This window comes from Bombus pascuorum, chromosome 5, assembly GCF_905332965.1.
Source record: "Bombus pascuorum chromosome 5, iyBomPasc1.1, whole genome shotgun sequence".
Classification (NCBI taxonomy): domain Eukaryota; kingdom Metazoa; phylum Arthropoda; class Insecta; order Hymenoptera; family Apidae; genus Bombus; species Bombus pascuorum.
The window spans coordinates 4,907,712-4,923,405 of NC_083492.1; the positions used below are offsets into that span (position 1 = coordinate 4,907,712).

At 45.4% G+C, this 15,694-nt stretch overlaps 1 long non-coding RNA gene across 5 annotated transcripts; it reads right to left on the reverse strand.

The window, feature by feature from the left end:
* Nucleotides 1-205: 205 nt before the first annotated feature.
* On the reverse strand, nucleotides 206-15,469 carry LOC132907413 (uncharacterized). Of its 5 annotated transcripts, none has more exons than XR_009658169.1 (5): nucleotides 15,367-15,458; nucleotides 13,286-15,092; nucleotides 4,609-4,769; nucleotides 682-1,718; nucleotides 206-578 (listed from the first exon to the last, which is right to left on the reverse strand). It is a non-coding gene; the product is annotated as an uncharacterized LOC132907413 (long non-coding RNA). The 5 variants fall into 5 exon arrangements; XR_009658166.1 differs by lacking the exon at nucleotides 15,367-15,458 and having other exon boundaries at nucleotides 682-1,050; nucleotides 1,536-1,718; nucleotides 13,286-15,360; XR_009658167.1 differs by lacking the exon at nucleotides 13,286-15,092 and having other exon boundaries at nucleotides 15,367-15,469.
* Between the last annotated feature and the right edge of the window lie 225 nt (nucleotides 15,470-15,694).

Below are 15,694 nucleotides of genomic sequence, written 5' to 3' on the forward strand. Positions count from 1 at the left end.
CACACGTAACGAGGATTCGATTGATACTTTCTTTCGCAACATACGATATCCCCCGATATATACACTCGTTTGCCGGTGCTTTGTAAGCATACAACACGTTGGGCGCGAACGAGGAATATCGCGTCGCATTTATAACCGTGCGAACGAAAGAAACACGGTGCACCGAACTACGTACGATTCCGTGGCGATGTTCCGCACGCGGTTCCGTCTCCGCCGTCTCATTTTCTATCGTTTAAGCGATTATTGTCAGACTGGTCTTTGGAAATACCTACGTGCACTCGCACGTCGAAGGTTCATCGCTTACAAACGAATGGATAAATAGATCGGCAAGAGGACGCGGCACCGGTAATATATGAGCCTGGAGAATCGAAAAGAGCCAGGGAAGAGTCGTCGAGGCGTATATATGCGCGCAGGGTGTATATAACGTGGCACCGTTTGTGTGCCCAGTTAATTACTCGCGTAGTAAATTATCGGGTAATGAGGTGCTGGGCTCGAGCCTGGGGCTTTCTCATCTTCCTTCTCCCTCGAGCGCGGTCCTTCTCGCGAGACGATCTGCCTCTCACCTCTGCGGACTAACCCTAAAGGAAAGAGAGAGAACTAATAAATCCGCCAGGGCCGTAAGGAGGGATATTGTTAGTTGTAAGGTAAATCATCTCCGCGGCTCAAAAACGGCCTCCTCACCTCGGAAGAACCCTTTGCCGCGGCCCTCCCTCCTCCGCCTTTCTACCACACTCGAGGCCTCGAGGAGACGTTTGTTACCTCCGTTACCTCCGTGCACACCGGTCTTCTACTCTACTCGTGGTACTGCAAACCATCGCCACCTCTTCCCCTTTTATCTTTCTTCTCTTCTTCTGCTTCTTCTTTCGTATCCTTCTTGCTTTCCTTCTTCGCGGTCAGTCCAGTTAGCGTCAATATGCGGACACATGGCCTCGTCATTAGCGTCATCGGATCCTTAACGCCTGCACGACCAGCCCTTGTTCGGATCCGTCCGGAGATTCTTCTACCGGACGCTTGATTTCTCGGTACCCTATTCTCTCCGATATTGCCAACCTAATAGTGCGTTTTATTAGCTCGTTGCCTCTTTCGTCTTCTTATTACGTACTCTTATATTTATATCTTTTACAAGAAATGAAAAATCGAGAGAAGCTCTTTAGACGGGATTCGCGAATCATCGATAAGTCTCTGATCGTTTTGTCGGTAACGTTAATTTTCTCTAGAACTTTTGTATTTTTAAATCAATAACGAGACGAAATGGGTCCGCAACTATGACATTTTTATTCAGGAAGAATCTGATAAGAAAACGTGAGATGGTGAATCGAATGTAAAACCCGAATCTAATTGAATTAGAATCTTGGAGATCTACCAGCGATACCTGCGCGATAGCAGTCGTAATGAACGTATTCTGTACGATTTATTATGGCCAAGAAATGGATGGTGATAATGGCCGCGAAAAGGATATTCAATCGGTGGAATTTGAAAAAATACCAAACACATGCTCCGTACTGAAATATGTATTATATTATTAGAGTTCTGACCATTTATCAAACGGACAGGATGACACAGCGAAGCAATCATTGACACTTCTTCGTCCTCCTTTTCGTGATCAGTTAGTGTCAACACGTGAACACAAGACTTCGTCATTAGTGGGCATCAGATCTTTAACGCCTGCACGACGGCCGCTTACGAGCCGTTGTGTTCCGCGAAACGTCGTACGGTTCCTGAAACAGAAACTCGAAACATTACATGGCCATACCTTCCTTGAACGCATTAATACGTTCGATCCTTCTTCGCGATCCTTTTTGCCGGTCGCAATAATTTTCTTTAACTAACGAACCCGCGAACCGTGTACTCCATCACAAATAATTTACATAATGCGCCGCGCTTCGACGTACACGCGTTCAGTGGTGGCAAATAAAACGAAAATAACCGACGATATCTTGAGTAGTGTTAAACTCTAATAGTATAAGGTAAAATTAAATAGTCAATACGTGTTACTTAACGGGCGTTGAAGACACGTCTATTATTTTCTAGGTTACATTTACAGTAGCTACGAAAAGCGTTTGCATATTATTATATTTATTTAGATAATCTATCAGATCCTAGTATGTTAAATTTCATATCATTTACATGGTAGTATTTTTATACAGCTATGAAAATAACCATGAAAGTGAAATGAATAAAGCCTGATAAGGAGAACAAGGAAATATGCAAATATTTCTCAACGGCTATCTGAACCATGTGAGCGACCTTATTTTTTTTTAAATTTATGTAATTATCACGTAGAGGTAAAAAGTGTTTTGCATATAGTTAGGTTTATCCGTTGCTTGCCTTCCGGTATTGCAAGACTTTTTCATTCTTCGCTTAATAAAACGTAATATACATGAAATAAAATAGCCGACGCTCGTGACAGCGGTGATTCGGCCTCCATCGGGCAAGAATTGATTTATATATATCGCGATCTCGATGGAAGAGGTTTGATTCGGTAACGTAAGGGAAATATCATGGTCCGCGATCAAACTGCATTACTAGTAGTAAGAATAATAATACTCTGCGTAGTAATTAACCTTTTGCGGTATAGTAACTTTCTTAGCCTCAGGTTTTCGCGGTCATATATATTTAATGTGTGCTATCATGTTTCCCATCCATTGTGCACTTCCTGCCACGCCTACGAACCTTTCACTTGGGTATATTCGCTACAAGTCTAATTAGATGGTTTTGTCAATATCCATTTATACTACGAATAACCCACGCAACCTGAACAGTTATGTTGTTCTCCAGTTCAGAAGTTAAAACGCGGATACGCGGTTTATTATTCATTCTTCGCGTAGCACGTAAAAATAGCCGGCACACCAACTTCAAAACTATGTGACGTAAATTCCAATTCGTGATTTCCACTCATTGTTTCTTTTCTCGAGCTGGAACATATCTCCTGGCCATTAGGTGAATTTTAAAGATCGTCTTCGATAAATATTTAATAAGGTAAAAAAAGAAAAAAAAACACAATATTTAAGGGACAATGAACTACCAACCTAAACGTAAATATTACGTAAATATTAGGACAATCGCAGAATTACGAAATCACATGGTTCCAGTGGTTTAATCGAATAAGCATTGCAGCGAGATATCGTGTTTATTGAGCTGAGAGGAAATAAAGGATCTCATTTGGGTGGTAACGTACGAACGATCTGCGGATTAAAATCTACAAAAGCATCTGGCTAAAAGGAAAGCACCAGCCTTCAAGGCGGATACCTTGCTAATGATTCGCTGGGACTCGTACATCCTCTACGCGTGACGAAGTATCTACGGTCGCTGGCGTTGTTATACTAAGAAACAACTCTCCTGCTCCGGTCATTAGCAGCACGATTGTACTGCCTTCTGTTTAACGAGCACCTTCCACGGTACGCGATGACATTATTATTTGCAATAATTTATCGTATTCCGATTTACCTCGAGGAATATCGTCGCGATCGTTTACTTCTCCTTGGCAAGAGAAGCCATTTAATTTGATTTCTAATATGGATAGGTTTTCCATAATAACTTGGCATCGTAGTAGTTCGCTATGTAATAAATCGGGGATCGCTGCGAATCTGACTAAGTTGGTCATTCGCGATCTGTTGTGTTTCTAATCGATACGAAATTGCAAAGAGAAAGGCATAAAAATTAATCGTCAAAGATCGTACAGTAAGACACATGAAAGTTGAGACAGAGTTGTTTCTTGTAAAGGATAAATAAATGTCCGAAGAACTTTTCATATATCTGATATACCAATTCGTGATATGCAATCAAATTTAACTGCGTCAGTCGTCAAATTGTTACATCATATACTAGACACATAAGTTTTTGTATAATAGCCATGACTGGTATCAACTAGGAACACATTTATCGACGGCTGATCTACGAAGCGGTAGACAAATCCTCCAAATAAGGTAGCCGAAGCTTTAGAACGAATCGGTCGCAGCATGTTAAAAAGGCACGAGCGCAAGGGGTCTAGGTTTCAGAGCTAGCCAGATTTATGGCGCATTCACGTAAATCACGAATGTCAACCGTCCGTTAACTGTCGGTTATTCGAGGCCTGTCAACCCGTAGCATATCCACCATACACGTTATAATGATTGGCTAAGCTGGCAATTACCCAGCGCTTCGGATCCGCCGAATTGTCATTCAGCTCGCGGATGCCGATGCCCGTTGTACAGCCGCGAGTCTGACTGGAATATTATACGATCCTCATAACAAAACTGTGCTCGGCCGAGGTCTTCGCTGATCCCTGTCCGCTGGTCGTCTACCGAGTCATCCCCGTACGTGGAAATACTTATATATACTTGTACGCGACCAACGTGGTATACACGATACAGGAACGCGCAGCAGTCTCAAGATGCACTTCGAAAACTTGGCTTATGGACTCGTCAGCTTGGACGCTATCAGCTCTCTCGCAGTGTGTCGAGCAACGGGAAGAGAGCCAATAGGATTGTGCTTTGCCTACTAGTGGCTGACGTTATGGATTTTTCCGGCATCACGAACCACGGCATCCATGGGAACATTCGATGAAACGCGAGCGAACTCGTTCTCACCGCTATACGATTGCCCTGACGAACGCTTTACACGGAATACCTTGCTCTATTCTATCGTTTTCGATCGCCGCGCCGCTGGAGGTCTGGAAAAGGTAGCGAGAGATTTCTACTGGTTCCGTTGCTCTGGATCGTTCTGCACTCAGTTCCTTCTCCTCGCTTCTCTGTGTGTTCCATCGTTCGTCGTATGGTCGCGCGGGAAACCTAGACGAGCGTAAAATTTACTTCCTTGTTTCGTCATTCTTCGTGGAAACTCGATACTCGTTACTCCTTTTCCTAGATCGTTCGCTTCTAGCTAAAATTCTCGACAGACCATCGTATTCTGTTCGCACGATGATCTTTTACGATCTTACGCGCATCGTCTTCGCGATTATACTCGAGAAACCTGGCGAAGAGAAAGGAATCTGCATTTCTACTGAAATACCGACTCGAGAATCGGCTAACCGCGAGATTCACGCGTGACTGTTAAAGTACGCGGCAAATTTGCGAATTCTCGTTCGAAATGACGCGGCATCAATCGTTCCTCCGTCAGGTATTGCGTGGACAGGATATTCGGTTGCGAGCTTGCTAACGCTATCATCGGCTCGCGCGATAGCATACCGATCGAAAGTTAACAGCTGACACGTTTATGATCGTAAGAACCATCCCAGGGACTTGACCGTCGTAAAAGTCATTGCGATCGACGGGCAAAAAGTTGCACGGTGGATGATTCGTTCACGCCGCGTCGAGCATTTAGCTGTTGCAGGAAAGACCATCAAAGAGAGAAGCTCTCGGTGCCGAGAACAACGGAATCGCTCTGACGGCAGCCTATAAAATTCAGAGGATAAATGTAGATTTCAGGGCGGTGTATCGTTTGACCGTCTGTTCTTTGCCTTTCAGACAGTGGTAGCCATGCGAAACGCTACGTTAGGCCATGCCATGGATTTAACGACGAACAGTATTACCACGTTCTTTCGTTCGTTTAACCGTAAGGGATGTACCGTCGACAGTTTGCACGTACTCCAATACCCGACTCGAAATACGACAATTATCCACGACCTCGAACAACCTATTCGGTACATATTTTTCCTCTCTTTGAGTACATACCGCTTTCATTTCTGGAGAAAAGATATCACAGAGCGCACAAACTTTTGCGATAACGCGACTTCGCTCCGGAAAATCAAAATAATTTCTCTGGATCCACATCTTTTTCGCCATTTTTATGTGAGAATTTCCGTGAATGTTTTAAATATCAAAGCTTCGAATTTACGTATACACATATCGGATAACAGCAAAATTTTGCTCACATTCGTAAGGGTTAAACTTTTAAATCTAAAATACCAACAATTTTACAATTATAGACCTGGATTCTCTTGATACCGCGCCGTAAAGCAACAACTTTGTTTCTCTGAAAACGTTTGAATACCTTGGAATATTAAACAACGAAACACTTTGAATATGCTCACGGATTTTCGACTGGAAGAATCAGGCCAATTACCATCCGTCTGTTCGTCCGAGTTTAGACTGCACCTACAACGTGGCACAAACGAAAATCTCGAGGAAAGAGCAACAATCGGGAATAGCCGGGAGTAATAATAACGCTCCACGGTATTCTCTGTATTAGGGATAATTGGAGGATGAACCGCAAACGGCAGCGAGGGTATCTCGCGCGATAAAACCCTAGAGCCAGCGATGGGGGAGGGAAGGAAGGTGAAGGGGAGCGAAGGGAGAGGATAGGAGGTGGGAGAAAGCGACGAAGAAGGAAAAACGCGAATTCCACGGTGGTGGCGCGTCCGGGTGCAACGAGTGGAACTTTGAAAGCGAGTTGTACAATAAGATCCTGCAGAAGGACGAAGATAGAACCGCGTAGATAGAAACGATAGAAGGAGCGACGGAGACTACCGGGCTCCAAACTACAAAGCCTTCAACCACCAGCCACAAAACTACCATGCGAAACGACGGTAGGAAAGGAGGATCGAGAACGAGGAGGAAGCAGGAGGTTGGAGTACGATCTTGGGTGCGTAGGCAAGGAGCACCGTCGAGGCATTATCCACTTACAGGGAATTATCCTCTTTCTAGCGGGTCTGCTGCTGGAGACGCGCGCGCGAGTTCTCTTTCTCCGATCTCCCCTCTATCTCCCTCGGCTGCTCCTTCTTTATTCGGCAGCCGGAAAAATCGTGGCGTGGAATAGCCAGTACCATTGTCTAGCAGTGGTACGTACAGACAAACAGACAGAGAGGCAAACGAAGATTCAGAAACGTTTCGAACAAAGAGTCTGGTAAAGAGTAAACTAGGTTCTCTCGAAAGGGCAAGAGACTCTGGTGTTTCCCGCAGTTCATTTGAGTGTTAATCTGTGGCCATTGGGCATATTACCGGACCGGTAATACGCTCAGGTAAACCGTGTGGGTTCTTTTCCCGTATCTCTTTCCCGTTTGTCCGTTCTCGTTTCTTCTTCGAGACCTCTAATTTCTTCTTGTTGTACCTCTTCGTTGCGCTCGTTGTTCAAACTGTTCGTCGTACAACTCGCTCCTCTTTTCCAACTATGGCTATTCTCTAGACGAGACAGACAGACAGACAGACAGACAGAGAGAGAGTCTTCTGATGTTTCTGGTGTGTTGTTGGCCGTGGGTCTGTTTCGTCGAACCTCGAAGCATTTCGCGGCCTTGCACAACTCCGTAACTCAAACAAACGGAAAATTCGAGCTGCCGTGCGACGGTAATCGCTTGCAATTCGACGAAATTGCTGGGTCTACGTGGAGCGAGCGCGAGCATCGTTCATTGTTCTCCTCTTTTTCGTCGTTTTGTCCGCGCGCGCTGTCCGTTTTCACATTATTCTTGATCGCGCGCTTCACTTGTTATGCCGTTCCCCTCTCGTGTTTCCCTTCGTCGACCAAAGACCAAAGCAACTGGCTGCTGCTGCTGCTGCTGCTTCTGCTTTGGATACAATGATTCGCGACTGCTACCTAGGCGACTGCAAGCCATTATACGGTAGTTAAGTATAAGGGATGCGTTTTATTTCTCTTGGTACTAAGTAAGGGAAAGTAATGCCATCCGAAGGGGGACTAACTCGCTTTCGAGTCGGCGAGGAACGAACCTCGAAAAGACAACGAACACGAACGTAAAATTGCCACTAATTTACATACATATCGATATATACGTATATTATTTATGACTGGCGTTAATTTAACGCGAGCTCTCAGAGTGCTTTCGCAGTGCGAGACGCGGTTAGAAATTGAGACAAGTTGGAAGAATTCTACCGAACAAACCGAAAAATTTGTTCTTATAATCTGCGAAAATTAAAAATAAATTATAATATCATAATAAAGAATATTAGTAGAAAATCACGTTAAAGAAGTTTAGTCCTATATCGAGAAATATGTATCTTTATACAGAAATTTTTAATTTTACGATGTTCTTTGCTTTACGAATTTTATCATTTAAATCGTTTCACGGGTTATGCGTTTGCACAGATAATCTGTTACATCGAAACTAAACTTTGATTACACGTATGAAGTATGAAGTGCTTATTGTCAATTCACTTGATATTTGATGTTAATGTTTCTGAACATTTTGCCATTATGGAACCTGGAGAACGTAAATGATTTTTTGCCTCTTCAATTTTACGATCAGTATCCACGAACAAAGCGCATAAATCTTTCTAATAAAACGTAACTTAAACTTAACTTGCTGCACTAAGATTTTACGCATATCTAATCTTCGATTCCAACAATTTTCTTTCAACGTATTGCGTGCTTTTAAGAATAATATATATTTAGTAACATGGTCCATCGAGCGATCGAAACGGACGCTAGAGAAGAGCTGGTCGCATAAAAACCCTAATATCCGATTCTAGGAAATTACGAGGGAAATATCGCGACCGTCCGAATTCTCAACACCTTGTTCCCGATAGATAACGACTCCATTGAGCCGAATTCGGGCTGGGCGTATCGGGAGCCAGTCGCAAATGGACACGGATAATTCTTACGGGTCGGACAGGTATACGCGCAATCGTGGGCACGAACAATCTCGTGGTATGCCTTCATGGCGTGGGAGTTAAAATCCACGCACGCATAAATTACGTTCGTACGTACGATCGACGATACATGTTGGCGTGCGCGCACACACGACCGTCGACGATCGTACAGCGGTGCACAGAGGGTCGAGAGAGTCGGTCGAAACGCGCGATAAGTTAAGCGGTTCACGTAGTCGCCGGTAATTATGGATGCGTTTAAGTCGTGGCAGTTTGGGAAACTAAATAAAATAATATACGTGAGCCGAGGTTTTTATTGCCGGATTAAGGGCGCCCTGCGCGTCGCTGCGTGTCACAGCCTTATCCGTCCGCTCGATCTCGTCTTCCAGTCCAAAAAGAATAAAAAAAGAACGAAGATGGAAAACGAGAAAAAAGAGAAGAGAGAGAGAGAGTATATATATATATATTTCTGTGGTCATCGCCTCTCCGGGATGCAATGGAGAATATTTAATATAAGGGTGCGAGATGAGCAGCTTCGAGCGCAATGTCAGCGACTTGAGTTTAAATACTTCCGGATGCACCCTGCTGCTCCAGGGATTACTCCGTGTTTGCGTCGGCTACGTCTAATATCGCAAGTTCGGCGACTGATGCCAGCTGTCGTCACGATTTCTTTTTACGAAATATTCCTTACGACGATTCGCACGACCGATCTTTGTCTTGAAACATTGTTCCCTTGTGGACCGATTTTTCCCGTTGGAGCGATTTCGATAGAAATAATTCGCCTTGCGGTTAATCACAAGAATAGTCCCGCGGACGGGGACGCGGCTTTTCAGTGACAATACCCAAAGTGCGTGTTCAAGAGCGCGTGAAGTCAGCGTTACGAGGCATTGGCAATTTATCGCGATACCCCTCTCCTTTCGTTCGTTCCCCGTCCCGCGTCTCTCTTCTCTTCTCTTTGCAGTAGTTGGAGAGCTGCTCCTCCGGCATTGCAAAAGGAGCTACGAGAGCGGCGCGACCGCAGCAACGCCGGTTATTATAAAACAAAAGACGATGCTTGATGCCGATAATAAAGAAGAGGTACGCGCTTCGAACAACGTTAAAAGGTGGGACAGAGAGGGAGGTGGCCGAAACAGGGCGAGGAGGGAAAGGACGAAAGAAAAGCGATATCCTCGAAGGTAGCGGGCGCGAAGGATGTGGTTCCACGCACTGCGATCGACTTAATTCGCGCGCTCCTGACTCTTTTTCCTTCCAAGTGGTCTCTCTTCCCCTCCGGTTAGGTTGGATGTCCTCCTCCGGCTTCCACCTCCCCCTCATCGCTTTCTTATTTAGTACCCCATCGCCTCGTTCTATCTCCTTCTCTTTATCCCTTTCCCTGTCCGTTTCTCGTAGCTGACCACCTCTCTACTGCTCCTCCATCACTGCTGGCAGCCCGCTTACCGCCAATCATCATTTTCAATTCTCCGTGGTGGAGCGCCTCCACCGTCTTCCACTGTTCTTCTCCTCGTTCTGCCCGTGGTCCCTTTCTTCCTTCCTCTTGTCTTGAGTACGTGGCCCGTAAAAAAACGTTGGGAATATTATTCCAGAGATCGAGGAATGGACGGCCCGGGGGAGGCACGGTGTTCGCCGCGTGCTACGATTTGACGTCGAGACAACACGTTTCTCCATTTTGCTATGTTTGGGAGGAACGGACGTGAACAGAGCGGAGCCTGAACTGTGGGCGGGTTGCCAGACCCGCGTACCTTACGATTTCAGGCCGTCGAGATATCATTGATTTAGGTGTTTTTTTCGACGACAAGTGCTTTCTCCTTGATTGTGTCCCTTTAATCTGTTTAATGGCGAAGTAACTCAATGGAAGACTCGGATAAACAACGGTCTTTTAATCCCAACACATCCTCGTTTTTATTTCTCTCGCGGATTTTTTTGAAATTTCACCAGTGCACGCCGAATAACGGATACCTACCTTCTCGTAACAATTATCCGAAGCGTTTCGAGAAGGTTTTATCGCTGCTCCGACTCGTAGCCTTCTTCGGGATGTACGTACCAGTTAGACTTCTCTCGTATGTGTAACAACCCTGTTTCACGTACGGGATCGTTAGACTGTATAAAGAGATTCTGCGAAGCAAGTGGAAACAAACGAACCTTTCGTACGTTGGCGCATACGAGCAAGGAAGGAGGGACTTGTTTGACAGAGCTGGAATCTGTGAAACGTTTAAGAGCATCTTCAAAGGAGCACGAATTCGCCTTCTCTCGTGCCGCTACTCTTGCAAGAAAAATAGGTATATCCTCGCACGTGTATCCTGCTACCATACTATATATCACTACCATCTTTCAGTCAGATGCTTTACGATACCAAAATTCTACCGTTTCATCATCTTCAAACCCACTGGCCTCCGATATACATCCATAAATCCAACTTCCTCTTTCAATTCAATTAATCCATTTACCAGTTAGCCACGATACCGGCGTTTAAAACACTTTCGCGAGCTCATGACCGAGTGAAACCCTCGCGTCGCGATAAATCAGGGCGACGTTATTAATACACCGGCGAGCCTTTGGACTCCACCCTGGGGAGCCAGGGCTCACGAGCGAGAAGAGTCGAGCGTATCGTAACATTGGCGTGCACAGTCGCGCGCGATTTCTCTGTAAGATTGCCTGCTTATGCCCGGTTCACACTTGCAACGGAGACATAAAGTCACTCACCATTGGCGGATCCTGTGCGACCGCCGATCGTTACGGCTCCTCTCTCTCTCGCTCTATTCCGCGGCCCGTTCCGGCCGCTTTCCTCGTCCCCGCGCGAGGGGCCAGTTCCTCTCTTTCTAACCTCGGTTAGGACTGTTAAGAGAGCAAGGTGCTCCGCACCGACCGTTGCTGGTCGCTCGGATGGTTCGATGGTTCACCGGTTGGTTGAACGACCTAGCCCGGATCCGCCGACTCGTCCATACCGATCGCCTCCTTCTGTCTCTTTCTCCGTTCTGACCGGGTTCATGCCCATAAATACGTGCCGCGTACGTAACGCTGTCTCTTTTCGATACATTTTAACGCCCAGGCTCGTAACCGGTGCCGGGGCGCCCACCTTTCAAACCGCGGACGCGTCTCGTCGGTGCCTGGATAACCGTTGGACGCGAGCTGCCTTGGCTGACGCGGGGCCTCTCAGACGGGTCCCACATCGAACACGGAACCTGGATCGCGAGATCCAAGATCGATCGGACGGCTTTCGTCGATGAGTCGTGAAATGCGAGCGAAGGCCCGCGGATGGATCCCACTCTTTCATGTTGCCGAACGAATCGTAGAAACGCGATCTACTAGAGGATAATGATGGTCGAAAGCCTGTTCGATTGTTGTTCTTCAATTAATGGTAATGGCTCGGTCGCTATTACTAGGATAGAATGGTTAGAGTAGAGAAATTTAGTGAGAAGCTTTTCTGTGAATTGGTTTATCTCGATTCGTCAAGGGTCAACGTTCTCTTAACGCAACGTTTCATCTGTAATTTCTTTTTTCACTTAAATATTATCGATCCTTGTTTTTTCTACTTATAAAAAGGAACTTGGTGGATTCGAAACGATTCTTCTCCTGCCACGTTGATTTCATAGCTTCGCGAAGTTGTAAAAGTTTGTAAAAATCGCGCGATAAACAACTTGTTGTTGAAATTCCGTAGAATATCTATTATTTTTAAGTATTTGTTGTACCTTGACACGTAGATTATGTTATTTAAATTTTACCACGTTCCAAGTATTAATTCGCTGCCCGATCTTTACCGATCTATTCCCCTTTCGCGAAGTAAATTAGCGAAGAAGCGGGAAAATGTTTTTCGATCTGAAAGTTACTGTTAAACCGGCATGTAGACACTGGTATATTATTAATGTTAATATTTGGAACGCGTCGGTGTTTAATTCGAGCAAGGTTTCCAGGATTTGAATCACGGTTCTGCAATGTCGTAAAATTGGTGGCTTAAACGCAGGAGTGGCATACTCGGTACGTGTATGCAATACGAATTTGTACACGCATCGCGAATAAACGAGCACAAAGTCGTTTCGCCAGTGTCCACCGATTTTCACCGACGAATTAGCTTTGCGACGTGGATCGACGATTTCAAAAGTTAATATGTACGACGCTTTGTTGTGCGCTCGATGGCAACGAACTATGGATTCGATTAATTTGCTCTCACGTTTCGTTTTGCAATAACGTAACGTATCTATACTTCACGCTCAATTATCACATTCGTCGTAAATAACGATTCCAAGTCCTTGAGTTTGTCGCTGATAAAATATCCATCTTCGGCAGGAAATTGATTTCCCGAAAGGGAAAAAATTCGCGTCTGGTATTTTCCCATGCAACAAAGCGGATTTTTCTGAATAACCGCCACGAAGAGCCGCTGCCGCGTGAAAACGGTTCCGTTAATTGTGGTCGCACCACGTAGGAGACTATTTATCACGATGAATGTCTTCAAGTACAACCTTGAAAAGGCTCTAAAGTCGAGTCAAACAGTAAAATAACGGAATGAACGATCGGCAGAAAGAGGAAGAGGGCGCCGTTAATGGCCATAGCTTCGAAGAAAAGGCTTCATAGAAACTATTGTAATATCGTCATACCGAGTCACCCTTGCCAACTCGTGCAGCCCTTTGTCTCTCAATTGGCGCGTACTTCATAGCGTGAAATACTCAAGTGTCTAGTACTTGAAACGAAGGGTACACAAGATTATGGTTGGAACAATACCGCTAACAAAATCAAAATATTATTGTTTCCTTTTCTTCCAGTGTTACGTGTATACCTACCTGTTAAATACTCAACCTAATTGAGTAGAGGTGTGGTATCGTTCGGTTTCGTTTCGTTGTTCTTAGCATTCTTCGACTAAGTTTTTATATCCAACCGAACAGTTTTAATACTTTCGACCGAGTTTGTATCTTTGTTATTTCAATATCACGGGATCAATTTTGTCGAAAAGAAACGTAAGAATAGAAACGTTTAAATAAAGCTCGCACGTTGATTCACGGAGAGGAACAAACGTTAAACGAACGAAGAATGGTAGCGCGTAGCACTTGGGAGGTGTTCGAGCGCGAAATGTGTTTTCCTTTTGCAATGGTTGGATTAGACGTCGTCGCAGTACGACGGAAACCATCTCGAAATCGATTACTTCTTCTTGCCAGCTCGGTCGTTCGATTCTTCACGCCTATTTGGCCCTCCTCCCGTCCTTAACGGAACGATTGTCCTCCACAATGGCTCATTTGTTTCTAGATCACGACTTATAAACCACCGTCGTCATCGCCGTACAAAACGGCAGCTGCATCACAGGCCAACTTACTCGACTTTATAATAGACGATAACGATCGCGATCGGTCCATCTTCCTTCGTCCGTCTTCCTCTTCTTCTCGTCTCGCACAGGGGCGGATTCAAACACCTTCCGTCGAATGTGTAACGTTCACGAGTACAAAACGTTGTCCTTGAAAGTAGCTGTGAAAAGTCGATGTTGGAGAGTCTCGATGCATCCCCGGTCGTGCTGGTGGTTCCGGTTGGCAATTATCGTTGCGATGGCACCGATCTTCGCCGACTCGAACGACCACGGCTGCCCCACTACGTTCCTGACGTAATTCCGCCACCGTCTCTTCTCGTCTTTCGTCCGTCACGAGATACAAGATCCAAGTATATTCTTTGCTTCTTTCTTCTGCTGCACGGGTTGGCCTTCCCACTCTTCGTCTATCTTTCGGTTTTTCCCTCTCGCTTCTCCTCTGCTTGGTCTCGCTGATTGTATAATTGGGAGGCAACAACGAGCTACGTGCGTCACTCCGATGATTTAGCCTTCCCCTCGGCGTCGCCTCACCCTCGGCCAACGGGCCCTCGGTCAATCACGTCGTAATTACTTTTAATGCTGGACGACTCGGCTGACACAATATCTAACCCGTCAACGAGTCGTTTCTCTCTCTTTCTCTTTGGCCTCTCTCGCTTTCCCCTTCACCGTCTCACTGTCTCACCCGTTCTTTCTCTTCCTCTCTGTCCGTCTTTCTTCTTCCATCATTTTTATTTGTCCCCTGGTCACTCTTGCTCTCTCGTTCCCTCGCTTCATCTCGCGCGTTATGGCCTATCTGCTCGTTCGCAGCATACTTCGCACGACCGGATTAATTGGTAATAGAGAGTGCGACGAAGAGCATGCCAGGCAAATATTGCGATTAATATTGATAGGGCCACTTTGCTGGTGCCATGACTGCGCGCAAACATTGCGCGAACGGGAGAGGTAAACGGGGATTGAGTGATTCCAGGGTAGGAACTGGAATCGTTGCGAAGGTAAGGGCAATGGGGGAATTGCAGGTTCAGACGAGACGACGGATCGGTAATTGCGCTTGATTTAGCGAAATCTGCCGGTGCCTCGGATGCATAACGCTTCCGAGAATTTACGACCTACTTATTTATTTAATTCGCTTTCCTTTCGCGTCTCGTTCGCGTCGATCTCATTCAATCGAGGAGGAAATTATTTTTATGTCACACCATTGAATTTAAAGCGATAGGTCGCCACTGTTTTAGTACTTGACGTCCCATTTGAAGCGATCAGCGATATTATCGATGCACGTTTCAAAGCTGCTTACAACACTAGAAACACGTGTAATACATTTTTATCGTAAATCGTTACAATCGTAATCCACGAATGATCGTTAGTTGCTATTGGATTTCCGGATTTCTATCTCACGAATACGTATCAACTAATTATCGCAGAAACGGTACATGGTAATTCTTCCGTTGTTTACCGGTGGAATCGCAGCGTAACAAACGTCGCACGCGATTATCCAAAGAGAAAAAGGAAACAAAAGGAAAATTGACGATGCCTCTCGTTAGCTTAATAAAAAAGATAGCGAACGATTGTTACCGGTGCAATTGGGCAGCGCAGAAGGGAATCAAGGTAAACGTAGAGAAGGAGTCTTCGTAAGCACTGAAAAAGCGAATCACTGTCGATGTCTCGTCGCGTTTATTGGGATTATAAAGCGTGCAGAGGAAGGAGGGCAGGAAGGAGAGATTTGTTTGAATTATTCAAATTAGATACGAAATTGAATGCGTGCTCTGCTCGTGTGCAGGTAATGACGGCACTTGCATATAAATGGTAATTATTGTCATTATTCTGCCCCGGTCGTTGTGTCCTCTCTCTTCTCTCCTCTCCTCTCCTCTTCTCTCCTCTCCGCCCCTACCCCGCTCTCTTT